The sequence below is a fragment of the Gastrolobium bilobum genome, unplaced genomic scaffold (genome assembly GCF_033153095.1).
Source record: "Gastrolobium bilobum isolate Gb01-03AN ecotype WA unplaced genomic scaffold, APGP_CSIRO_Gbil_v1 utg2327, whole genome shotgun sequence".
NCBI classification, from domain to species: Eukaryota; Viridiplantae; Streptophyta; class Magnoliopsida; order Fabales; family Fabaceae; genus Gastrolobium; species Gastrolobium bilobum.
The window spans coordinates 190,892-205,074 of NW_026896700.1; the positions used below are offsets into that span (position 1 = coordinate 190,892).

Here is a 14,183-nt window from a genome sequence, read left to right on the forward strand (position 1 = left end):
TATAGTAGAAGGCACCCATAGCTCTAATATTGATTCCTTTTGATGTTTCTAGCCATGTGATCACATGTAATTGGAATAGGAAAACTTGTCTATGTATTCGAATTATATTAAAACCATTTCAATTCAATTTTGTTACATCAAACCAAGGAATCAAGCTCTTTTTCAGCATGCAATGTAAAATATGCATTTCTTTTAGTCAAAAAAGAATTCCAATAATGTGAGCATGAGTAATTAGACTGTGTAAGTATGCTTGTGTGCTCAAACCATGTTAAGATAATTTTGATTCTTTTTCGACCTATCAAACCAAGGTTTTAATACAATTTTTCATTATGCAATAATGAAATGCTTGAACTCATGCAATGCAAGCTACCATATACCCTTACATATATGCCTAAGTCCTAAAGGTATAATCTAATAAGATCTTGGGCTTAACTTATTATCTTGGTACTTGGACCTTGGTTCTTCACTTGACTTTTGCACTTGAATTGTTGGATTAATAATATTTGGTCTTTTGTTTGACTTGATATATGCACTCTTTTTTCATGGCTTGTGACATTGAATTTCTCTTGAAGGTTGTTCATAGTTTGTTGCCTTTGATTGTAGTTTTGTTCTTCTCATTCTTCCTTGTTTCCCTTCACCTTTGCTCTCGGTTCATTGCTAGCTTTCTTCAAAACTCATCCATGTTCTTGCCACTTTGATATGTCGTTATTCTTCTTGTGTGGTTCTATCATATATCTTCAATCTTCACATAAGCATGATGTTTTTTGCTCTCGATTAAGATTCCTTTCTTTTTGTTATTAACTTTTTGTTATCATCAAAATGTCTCTTCTATATATACCATATTGGTTGGGAATAGGCTAAATAAAAACCATATAAGTGGGAGGACCCATGAACCCATTGCCTTAAGGTTTTGGGTTGAGACATGGTGTTAGATCCACTTAATGTGGTTGATGTAGCTTAGCCCATTGGTGGTGGTCCCCTACCATGACCTCCCCCTAGCCCATATGACAGTGGTATTAGGGTTGTTTTGTTGAAGAGGAGCATATCAATGTGGACTTTACGCTTGAGGGGGAGATTGTTGGAATATTCAAGTATGATGGAGTCTCACATTGGTTGGTAATGGACTAAGTGTAGTCTATATACGTGGGAGGATCCATGAACCTAATGTCTTAAGATTTTTGGTTTCACATGGTGTCAAACCCACTTGCGACGATTAGTTTAGCTTACTTTATTGGTGGTGGTCCTCTGCCATGGGCTCCTCTAGCTCGCCTTATAGTGGTATCTGAGTTGAATTTAGCTCGAGCTAGCCAAGTGTTTGGATAAGGTTGGTTGGGCTTCCATTGAGGGGGAGCATATCAATATGAGCTTCACACTTGATGGGGAGATTGTTGGTGGTGAAGTTTCAAATTGGATGGTAATGGGCTATTTTACGATTATATAAACAGAAGGACCCATGAACCCAATGCTTTAAGATTTTGGGTTAAGATATGGTTACAAACTCACTTGATGTGGTTGATCTAGCTTAGTCCATTGGTGGTGGTCTCATGTCATAGGCTCCCTCTGGCTTGCCTGGCATATGCAACCTTTTAGATTTGAAAACGCTAACATAATTTTGTAAGTTCCAAAAGACTCTTTATGGGTTGAAACAAGTCCAAAAACTTGGTCTAAAATAATTGCCAGCACATTGCACATATTTAGATTTGAATCTAATAAATTTGATCCTTATTTTTTTATCAAGTTCAATGACCAAGAATGCTTACTGTAACACCTTCCCTTGTATGCATCCAAGAGAGTTGTTTGCTAAGCGGAATTAGAGTTTTTGACGTCATTACTTTGATACTGAAAAATCATTTTGATGTTGCTAATTAAAACTTATAATTGAAATCGAGTCACTTACAAAAATCAGAGTGCACTATCAAATTTCTTAACTTGCTGAAAATATTATTTTCCTGGCATACATTGCTGTCTTGAAAAATTAGTATAAAATCAAGTTCAACGATTCAAAAAAATCTTCTTTGTTATTTAGAAACTAGACATCTGGGGCTTCGCGTGCATATAAATTATACGCGAATCGGAGTAGAATAGCCCCATGAAATAGAACTCGTAAAGTACTCAAAACTCGGTGTGTTTTTTTAGAAACCTCCTGACTTGTAAAAATCATAATAATTCGAGTTTTCAAAATTTAATTGTAAGGTTTACATAATATAAAAGTACACAACTGGGGCTTTTCATACATATAAAATATACCTCATTCGGAGGTCTGTAGCCCCAGAACGACAACTCGCAAGGTGCTCGCAAAATTGGTTTAAAAATCAGCACTTAATGAATATTCAGAAAAATATAATTCGCAAAACGTTTTTAGAATTTACTCAAAGCACTAACTGATCATAAAAATCTTAAGATAACAGTAAAATCATAGTTCAACAGTTAATCCAAGCTTCTCAAACTAATACAACCATCTATCAAATAAAACAGCAACAACATCAAGTCCAAACAGCAAAATTTAACAGCAAAGATCCAAATAATCCATGTCCTCATATGCTTTTGCGTCCTCCTCCCATTTTATAAAAATAGCAGCCCCAAAGGCGTGAGAAAAATCTCAGTAGTGTGGCAATAAAACCAATACAACAACAATATTAGACTAGGTACAAAATTTCAAAACAGTCGCATCAATATTTAATTTTCCGAACAAATGCTAATATATAATCAGAGTGCGTTATAACGCCAAAGTACTAATCATATAATGCCAAAATACTAATCAAGATGCGTATATAACGCCAAAGAGTACGTTCATAGCACCGTCGTGCACGTACTAACAAGCACAGTGGAGGTCCCTCCCTTAATGGCTCCTCAGAGGGTTCCAACTGCAACCTATGCGGACTGAAGCCAAGTGTCCCATACCCTGGTACCGTAGGGATGCTTATATGATGTGTGCTCAATCACACACACACATATATATATATATATATATATATATATATATGCTTCAGTTTCTAAATGGATAATCAATGCTATGCTTTCACACACAAAGCAGAAAAATAAATGCGGTATGATATAATTGTGCATGACTAAATCATAATCATATAGCATATATCTCTTGCCCATATAATACCAAGCTGCCGAATAACAAACACTTCCATAGGCAGAATTTTCCATCAATACAAGTCCAAGGGCAGATTCCATATATCATATAACATACAACAGAATACTAATCATAAGGCACATGTGAACATCAGTTCAAAATTCCATACACTAGCTAATAGTCACAGTAGGTCTCACTACCAAACACATACCTCGAGTCTTTAACATTTTTTTTTATCAAAACAGCCCCCAAATCCATCCGGCATCCTTGAGGTTTATGAACCTAATCAAAATACCAAACAAATTTTCTTTACTTCCATTTATTACAAAACACAAGATTCCATTCAGAATTTATACTTCCCGTACCAAGTTCTTTTTCTGATTTTAAGCTACCTCTTTCATGTTTCCAAGTACCGATTTACTCTTTAACTTAATTGTTCAAATCTTTTTCTGATTTAGCTTAATTTCTTATAGGTTTAGTCATGAACAAACCAAACGTTCCTCTATATCCAACATGTACGGCTTTTAGGCCCTTCTTTAGTGCATTCACTTTCTATTAACAAACACCACCCACTTGACTTAAGCATGAACAAATAAGTCATATACATGTTGTTTTCTTACAGGACTAGGGTACACTATGAGGATTCGGTTTTGACTAGATATCATATGCACAAAATTAATTTATTTTCATAACATTTCCTATCATGCTTAAGGTTGTGGAACAAGGTCTTAAGCAAGCAACACATACAGTCTTAGGACGACAATGTTTAACCAGTTTCAATAACCCAAGAACCGATTCTAATAATATTAGGGGGTTATATTTCCAAGTTCCCTAACATCAATTTCGACTTACAGTACCAATTTCAAGTCTGTTTAAACAGAATTAAAACATGCACAGTACCAATTTTTTTTTCTCACTCGTCTTCCTCTTCTTGCTCTTGATTATCTTCATAGCTGAGAAAGCTATTTCAATAGTGTGGAACCAATGCACTCCATGAAAAGAATATAAAGGTTCAACGATTTCGATGATAACAAACAAGCATGGAAAGAAAGCTTCAAGGAGCAACCATAAAAAAGAAGTCTAAACAAGATCAAGACTCAAGCTTCAAGAGACGTCACTAAGTCCAAACTCAGAGTAATATACTGTAGGACTTAGAATTATTTGTAAATTGATTCTTTACAAGAATGAAGCTCAAAGTTTTTTTTAAATACATGCATTAAATCATCGTTTGACATTCAAATACATTCTTAACATAAAAACATACTTTTCAATGTTCATAAAATGTTCAAACAATATTTGAAAATGATGTGAATCAAGAGAAAACCATTTTTAGGGCGAAAACCAACCTTTCAACAGGTTGGTAATCGATTACCAAACAATGGTAATCGATTACCCTTCATGGTAATCAATTACCCTTCATGGTAATCGATTACCCACTCAATGGTAATCGATTACCTACTGTACAGAGACAAAAATAACGGATATAAAACGGCTAGTTTGCGAAAATGAGTAGGAAAAAGGCCATGGGGGCCCTCTATAAATAAAGACTACTGTTCCCATTGATAGGACACACTTATTGATCATCATTACTCATTAATTCTCATCCTATTTGCCTTATTCTTGTCTTCTTGATCATAAATCCTATTTGAGCTTTATTCTTGTGAGAGTGTCATATATCATTGTTCTTCAACTTGTGTTATTTGTACTTTAAGAGTACTTAGCCATTATTAAACACCTTCCTTGATTACTTGAGTAGCTAGGGGAGTGAACCCTACACACTTGAAAGGTCACCAAATTCCTAAGAAAATTTGGAGTGAAAAAGTGTAAGGCATCAAGAGCCCGAAGTCTTGAAAAGTTGTAGTGGTTTGTCAAGCACCCTCAAGCTTGATAGTTAGTGAAAAGAATTGATCGAGCGGCTTCAGTCTGGACGTAGGTCACGGTGGTGATGACCGAACCAGGATACATCTAGTTTGCAATTTCTCTAACCTTAATCCTTTTTTTAAGTATTAAAATTGCGTCTTAGATTGTGTTTATATATTCACTTGCTTACTTTGTTGATCACTACACTTGCTTTTACTATTAGACACTTCTTTATTAAATCACTTTATTGAAGAAATAGTCTGTAAAACATCAAAGGAGGTACTTTGCGAAAAGATTTTGTAAAACTCAATTCACCCCCCCTCTTGAGTATTGAAGCCACCTGTCCAACAAATAGTTGCTGTAGAAACTGGGAGAGTGAGTACAAGTCTAATCACTCTATCAATAAGAGGATAAATGATGGACTTTCGAGTTCTTGTCAACCCTTGACATAATTCAGATGTAGTTGATAAAATATTCAAATCTGGATGTTTAGGAATGTCAATCTCAAAATGCTGTAACTCCATCTTCAAATGCAATTTTTCCTGTTATGTGAAATCTCTAGAATGAAATTTATCAACAAGTTTGCAAATATCATCACTATTAAATGACTTATAACCATTTCTTGGATCTAAAGCCATGCTCAAAGTAAGTAATTCAATAGTATTATCATTAAACCTAGTATTTAATTCTTACAATCGATAATCAATTGTAGCATAAAAGATATTTACTCTATAAAATTTTTCGTAAAAAAATTACCTTGTTCATTTCGAGCACGACCTCTCATTCCAATAAATTTTGCACTCATATCTGGAATGTCAATGTTATGTTTTATGCAAAATTTTTGCACGAACCAAGAAAATATCCCAACATTAAAAGAACAATTGAATTTGTTAAAATAAAAACAAATCCACTGCACTGTATTGTTCAGAGTGTCAAATTAATCAACTTACTTGACCCTAAAAGGAAGTAAAACCCTCCAAAACAAGAACTCCCAAAAGATGAGTCACCTAACATTTATAAAGATGGAAAAAAAATATCAAAATCGAAACTTGTTCAATATTGACATACCCAAATGACCAAACAAGATTTAAATAAAAATAAAAAAACCATGAAAGTAGAAAGTAGAAAAGAACGACCTTGTTGATGAAACTTTTGTGTTCTACAGCTTGTTTGGCAAGCTTAACAGCTTGTTTGGACAAGACTCCTTCATTTTGAGCCAAAATAAAACCAAACCCATACAATCAAAAACGAAAACAGATATAGTCATGCATGGAAATCAAATAAAAAATAATGCTTTGAACTTTGAACATAATGTACCTTGGACCTATCCCTGAACCTACACTTCGATTTTGCAGAGGATTCGCTGTCTGTATACACTGCATCAACAACGACGGAGGCCAAAGACACCAAAGTTGCGGTAGTTGTAAGAGACACGCTTACGTGTTAGAGAATTTGATTTGGGATTTGGATCGATTCAGGAACAAATTTTTTTTTTATCAGATCTTTGCCTCTTTTATTTTGGGGTTTTCGGTCATTCATATATTCAGCAAAAGAAAAAATAAAATAAAATAAGAGTAAAACTTCAAAGGAATTTTATGAAAATGTAACTTTAGGATAAATAATACTATACAGTAATATTACAAAAATACCATTTTGCATATATAATTATTTTTTTCAAATTTTATTGGGCCAGCAGCCCACTGTAGCCCCCCTTATGTTCCTCTCTAGATATTAAAGAGGCACACTATGATGATTTAACATATAAACATAATTATATTATTATAATAAACCTTGATTTATAATATAACAAATTTCAATCCTAATTTTCAGATTAAAAAGTTTAATATTTATCTTCTTAAAACTTTTTTATATTAGAAAAATTTCAAGTAAGACAAGCCAGCAAAAGCAGTCATTGTACAATTACCAATAAAATCTTGCACTTGTTAGCGCGGGAGGACACGAATGAATACAATTGAATTTTGTATTTTACTACGCTATATATTACTATTTTCGTCAAAGTCAGTAGTTAATGTATAAAATAAAGGATCCATGACCATGAAAATGGAATATGGGCCCATTCACTACCATGCGCCTTTGTGTCATTATCACTAATTCACTAGATGGATTTTCTGTTGATTAACATGATTATGTTATGAGTAGAAATTCTAGTCCTACCAAATAGAATCAACGGTTGTGATTATGTAATTATTTATTTTTAATTTTTTTTCTTTTTTTTTTTATTGATTTACTTTTGTATGATCATGATTTTCCAACATATTATGATCATGTTAATTAACACGTGAGAGGATCCACTCCCATTCAGTTTTAAAATAATTTGAAAGCAAATAAAAAATAAATATAAAAAGAGTTTTTTTTTCTTTTTATTCCTCTTTCAATTCAATTCCTCGCCGAGTTATTATCGGAATGCTGTAGCCGCCGATTCGCCGACACTAATTTGGTACTGCGAATTCGCTTCTTCTTCCTTGATTTCAATTTTCCGTTTGTTTCCCGAGAAAATGAATTAAACTGGCACTTTCTATTCTCGCTTTTACGTTTGTTACATTCTCTGTGTATGGAACTCAGTGGAGTAACCAAAACACCGTTTGAGAATAATTTATCTGAGTTGTCCACTATGTGTAATTTTTTTTCTTTATATTTTGGTCTTCTAGTGTGTTTCTGATTTTCTTTCTCCCTGCATTTACATCGAACTGAAAGGCTTTGATTTTTTTTTTTTAATGATTACTATTATTTTACAAATTTAGCTGTTACTGATTATTTATTTTTGTGAAATTAAGAGATTGTGTATGTGTGTGAGAGAGAGAGAGAGAGAGAATTGCATGCTAAAACATGTTTTGGGTGTTTGTTAATATTTGTTAATTATTTTTGTTTTCTTTTTGTGATGAATCAATAGGAATTGTTTGAGATTTCAAATTTTTTTACCTCCCTAGTGCATGTCCATTGGATTGGTTAAAAATCTATATGACGGTTTAAATTAAAGTGGTTAGGTGTATTGATTGATTGAGTTAAATTTTTATTTAGAACTTGTTCTGAATAATGATTTTGAACAGTTCTGATAATTTTGGCAAAAAACAAAAACTTGATTCCTTTTGGCCCCGTTTTAGCTATTTGAGCTTTTGTAAAACAGTTTGAACACATTATTGGAGCATCAAGAAACAGGGGGAAGTCTTAAAGTGGTTTTAGTACTGTGTTTGTCTTTGTCTTAGGGTCTTCCAAATATGCATCTTAACTGTAATGTGTCTTTGTTATGATGCAAACACTGAGTTGTTCCACTGAGCATATTTATTCTTTTGATATTTGAATTAGTGGAATGGAAAATATTATTAAAAATGTTATTGAAGATTAGTAGATAAATTTTTTGACATGTGGAATGGAAAGTATGCTCTTGGTGACATCTTATTGCTTTTGGATAAAAGGGTGTAATTTTGGTTCTTCTGAGGGTAGGGTGCCATATATAGAAATTGTTTTCTGCTGTGCCGATGAGCAGAACTGATGCTATTGGCTGTAGAAGGAGGAGGATTCTTCTCTTCTTCAGCTTCAAAATATAGTAAGGGCTTTACCACTTTACCCTTCTCTTCTTGGGTCAGGGGAATGATGATAAATCCATGAGAGTTTTGCCGTGGAACCAGTACCAGTTGGTAGACCAAGAATCTGATCACGAGCTCCAGCTGGCTTCAGCAAAGAACCGCCTCTCCAGCAGGTGCGCTTCCTTCGTTTGCTTTGGTCGCGCTTCTGCAGGGTCTGACACTCCATCTCATCTTAAAGTAGGCCCTGCCCAACATCATGATGTCTCACCAGGGCCACTGGTTGCAAACAAGAGCAAGAAACCTTCTGCTCATGTAGATGATGATAATAGAAAGGTTGCACTTAAAAGTAGCTTAAAAAGGAAACAGAATAATAAATCATCTCCAGTTGAGGCTCCGAATGAACATGAGGCATCAGGTGGAAAGGGAAATGATGCTCCTGGTCAAACAGAGAGGAGGAAAGTGCAGTGGACAGATGCTTGTGGTAGTGAGCTTGTTGAAATACGAGAATTTGAGTGCAGGTATTTGAATATTTTAGTTTCTTTATCATTATAAGTGGAAAATTATATCAAAGTGCTGATATTTTTGCTGTTTAGTGTTCTTTATCAGTTTTTCTGTTTCTGTGTTCAATTGTAAAATTTAGAAGGTCTTGTCTCTTGTGTGTCAGATTTTATCATTAGGAACTCCTGGTATTTTATGTAGTGTGATTGATACTGAATCAATTATGCAGCGTTCTCAGTTTCCCCTTTCTTTTATTTTAACTGATCTAAATATCTGATATTTACTATTACACAAGATCTAAGACACTCTTATAAATTTGGCTTGGGCTTGGGAGCAAGGATGGTGAAAGAGGTATTTATAAACTTGCAAGGATAAGGGATGAGAAAAGTAAAGACCTCACTCAAGTTAGATGCATCAAGGATGAAAATCAAAAACTTCTGGTGAGAGATGAAGATGTAAATGAAAGATGGTTAAAATACTTCAACAAGCTGTTTAATGGGGATAGAGATACAAGCGAGGTGGACTTAGAGGACGCGTATGATGATATGAATAGAAGATTTGTACGCAGAATTAATACACATGAAGTTAAGGAGGCTTTAAAGAGGATGAAGACTAATAAAGCCTTGGGGCCTGATGGTGTCCCTATTGAAGTGTGGAGAGGCCTGGGGGATGTGGCAATAAAATGGTTGACCAATCTTTTTAATAAGATTCTCCAGACGAATAAGATGCCTGATGTATGGAGGAAAAATATGATTGTGCCTATCTACAAAAACAAGGGAGATATACAGAATTGTTCAAACTATAGAGGCATTAAGCTAATGAGTCATACTATGAAGTTGTGGGAGAGGGTTATTGAACATCGCTTGAGGAGAGATACCAAGGTTTCTGTAAATCAATTTGGATTTATGCCAGGAAGATGTACCATGGAAGCCATTTTCTTGATGCGACAACTAATGGAAAGATACCGAGAAAAGAAGAAGGACTTGCATATGGTGTTCATAGACCTTGAGAAAGCATACGATAGGGTTCCAAGGAAAGTTTTATGGTGGGTCCTGGAGAAGAAAAAGGTTCCATTAAAGTATCTAAAGGCAATCAAGGATATGTATGATGGGGCTACTACATGTGTAAAAGCTTGTAACGGATCATCAAGTTATTTTCCTATCACGGTAGGTGTACACCAAGGGTCGGCTCTAAGTCCTTACCTCTTTGCCTTAGTTATGGATGAACTAACAAAAGATATTCAAGAGGAAGTGCTATGGTGTATGCTTTTTGCAGACGATATTGTGCTTATTGATGAGAGCAAGGAGGGTGTTAATAGAAAACTTGAATTGTGGAGAAGCACATTGGAATCCAGAGGATTCACATTAAGTCGAAGCAAGACTGAGTATCTGAAGTGTGAGTTTTCTCTGGTACAAGATGAGGACCAAGAACCTGTGCATCTAAATGGTCAAGAGGTACCCAAAAAAAATGCTTTTAAATACTTGGGCTCCATTTTACAAAACGGTGGAGAGATTGATGAGGATGTAAATCACAGAATCAGAGCAGGGTGGATGAAATGGCGTAGTGCATCTGCATTTTTGTGTGACCGCAAAATTCCCCTGAAGATAAAAGGAAAATTCTATAAAACGGCAGTACGACCGGCAATGCTATATGGAGCGGAATGCTGGCCAGCACATAGGCAACATGAGCATAAGATGGGAGTAGCAGAGATGAGGATGTTAAGGTGGATGTGTGGTTACACAAGGATGGATAAGATAAGAAATGAAGATATTCGACGAAAGGTCGGAGTAGTACCGGTAGCCGAGAAGATGAGAGAACATAGATTGAGGTGGTTTGGGCACGTGATGAGAAGACCCATGGATGCTCCTGTAAGAACAGAAGTTTGTTACCAAGAGCTAAACACAAAAAGAGGCAGAGGTAGGCCGAAGCTTACTTGGGGGAAAGTAGTAAAACAAGATTTAATGGAGTGGGATATAGATTGGCGGACAGTATGTCTTAGAAAGGAATGGAGAAAAGCTATAAGTATGGTGGAGAGTTAGACCCGCTGTTATTCCTATATTCCAGATGGTCCCTTTTTAGTCCTTTTCCCCTTCATTTCCCCCACTTCTTCTTGTCCCTTTCTTTTTTACTTTTATTTATTTATATATACATATATTTTTATTTTATTTTATTTTATTATTTTATTTGTGTATTTTTATTTATTAATTAATTAATTAATTAATTTATTTTTTTATTTTATTTTTTATTTTTTATTTTTTATTTTTTTACTTTTTTTTTCAACCGTTTTGTATCTTTCATGTGGGTTCATCTACCACCGACCTCAATTAATTTGGGATAAAGGTGTTGTTGATGTTGATGTTTTGAGTGAAAATGGTTTGCATTTTTATGAGCAAATTGTAAACTGAATTCTGATTATTGCAGGCATACATATGACTTCACTTTTCAGAGACTTCTCCATCTAATCATTTTAAAGATATTTTGAACCTTAAGTAGCTTTATGTTTTGTTCATTCCAAATGATATTAGGTCCAACTTATGCTGTTCCTAAAACTAGTTTGAAGTTTGAACAAGCCTAACAACCATTGGTCAAGATGATTAAATACAGTTGCATTATTTACCAGTATGTTTGAATGAATAATCTGATTATGCTCAGGAGTCAAATTTGTTTATTCTTCAAGTAGGTAATTCTGGTTTTTAGATAAGTTGGAGGGCCCCTTCGCTCACCATGTAATCACTACTCACTGTCACTGATTTCAACATTTTGATGAAAAAACGATTTCTTTATTATGTACAAAAAAGATTTCTTCATTAAAAGTTCGTATATGGACTTCCCTTAGATGCATTACAAGGTCAAAGGCAGTATAGGACCAAGGAAGCCATCTCTTTCGCTGAAAATTAACTGCATTTTTTCCATATACTCCTCTGTTCTACCTTTATTAGATGGTTTTCCCACCCTTGTTTCCATGATAATGGACTTATAATCTGTATTGACTTAGAATTTTATAATTCTTATTAGGCAATCAATAGTGTTTATTAAAGAAGTGAAAAGTGAAGCTTCAGAAAAGAGTATATAGCTTGAGTGGTAATAGTAAGGTGTGTACAGGGAGAAGGCTTCTTAACAAACATGAACACACAAACACGAGCAAAGAAATCATAGAAAAGATTGAACATCAATCAGAAAAGGAGACAAACTCCTCCAATGGTTTCTCCTTACAACTGATCCACTCTGTCTTGTCAATGCTAACTCTCTTCTCTCCCTTCTACTCCTACTCCTATTTATGCTAAATCCCTGTCCTTCCAACCTCTCTTACTAACTACCTACTTGCTCTAACTAAATATTGAGACTTTATTGTAACTAACTTGTAACTAATTATTGATATTTGGGAATTTCTAACAAGGTGTTCCTATGTTCACTGCCCGGTTTGCTTTTCTGCTTTATCCTTTAGAAACTGTGGCAGCTTTTACTTTGGAATATTGTGGTGTTTGAAGTTTGATGCTGGTTTTTTTGAGACAGAAAAAGCTTCAAATTTGTATTTGGTGAATTGTTTTGGAGTGCTTCTTCCGGTGCTTGCACAAATGCTTATGGGAAGCACCCTGGGTATGTTTTTCAAAACTGACTGTTGAAAAAAAAAAAAAAAATAAATAAATAAATAAAAAGAAATTCAAACTTCTGTCGGATTCAAAGATTATCCTTTTGTAATTTAAAATTATGTATTCAACTTTAAAAATCTCTTTCTAAATATGTTTTTGTAACTTTAGATAATCACAACATCTGAGAAGTAGACAAATAGAAGTCTTACTTAGAAGAGTTGATTAGATGGAGGATAACCCAATAATTAAGGTAGAGGAAGAACAAGAAAAAATCTTGGCTAAACCATCCAAAGAGATATAGGTCTAAATGGTCTCTCTGTAGAATTGGTTTTTGCCAAAACACAACAGCATTGCTTGGTTCATGTAGTTGACCCCAACTAGTGGGAATAAGGTTTTGTAGTTGGTATAACAATTTCAAAATAATTTCTTCCAAATGCCTTGTACCCATGTGCAATTGACAACATCTATGACCTTATTTTTGGTTACAAGCTTATATTTAGAGGCTAAATTATTGCCTACAGAGGTGAAAACCTTCAGATATTATTCATTCAGTTTTTGGGCCTTTCGAGGCTAATTCATAGCCTACAAAGGCCTTAGATCTTATTTATTCAGTTTTCAGGCCTTACATTATTGACCTACATATGATCATAGTATTCACTCCAATCAGCATTGCGCTTGTGTTCTCCATATGTGTAGTATTAATTGCTAGGATTTGGTTGATCAAAGGTGGTTTACTATAGTTAACGTTCAATTACTCAGCCATCAGACCTTTGGCCCAGTGCACTTCGAAATAAGTAGGTGTTGTTTTAGTTTGAACCCAAATACCAAAAAAAAAGGGTTCTTACTCATGCAAAGTAGGCATATATGGATGACAGGAATGAGGAAACCTTGAGATTATATCTCTATTTCATACACTATTCATATTTATATTTATATAAAACAAGTATATCCCAAAGTAGGCTAAACTACAGTTAGTGACTTGGTGTGTTTTTCAATGTCCCATTCTTTACCCTGCTAGGTTCACAACCATTCATTTTATTATTTCTGTTGCTAAACCTGTACTTTGTGGATGAGCTGAATATAATGGAAGTTTTTAACTTTCTTCCTTGTCATATTTCTCTGTTGTTCTTCTTGTTTTGTCACCTACTTGTAATTGATTCTTTGAGATGGCAATTGTCATTCAACTGCAGCGAAGCAGATGGATCAGTTGGTGAATTTGATAATAGGAATGACAGAACTTGTTCCTGTGCTGTTATGTAAATTGGAGGCGTTTCATAAAATGACACTGGGTCAAGCCGTTGGTTGCTAACACTCCATCACTCAGCTTGAGGAAAAGGAGCAAATTTTTTCAGTCTAGTGGAGATATACACCATCTCTCACCTTAGGGATCATTTGTCTATTATTGCTTGCTGCGGTCTTCAGTTTTGTTCCTCTGCTTTTCATCAATTTATTGTATAATCTTTGTCTGAGAAACAGTCTTTTTGCAAAAATCCAAGGGTAATCGACTTATCGACCTTGAGTTCTACCCTCACAAAATTGGGCAGTCTTGTATATTGCGATTTGCCCTTTTTTGTATAATTTTTTGTGTGTGAATCCTTTGCCGTTTGA

At 34.6% G+C, this 14,183-nt stretch overlaps 1 long non-coding RNA gene and 1 pseudogene across 1 annotated transcript; one reads left to right on the plus strand and one right to left on the minus strand.

The window, feature by feature from the left end:
* Positions 1 to 5,003: 5,003 nt before the first annotated feature.
* Positions 5,004 to 6,399, minus strand: LOC133301504 (uncharacterized). Its single transcript, XR_009750206.1, has 4 exons — positions 6,260 to 6,399; positions 6,079 to 6,146; positions 5,893 to 5,949; positions 5,004 to 5,749 (listed from the first exon to the last, which is right to left on the minus strand). It is a non-coding gene; the product is annotated as an uncharacterized LOC133301504 (long non-coding RNA).
* A 1,042-nt stretch (positions 6,400 to 7,441) lies between these two features.
* On the plus strand, positions 7,442 to 14,183 carry LOC133301502 (uncharacterized; annotated as a pseudogene).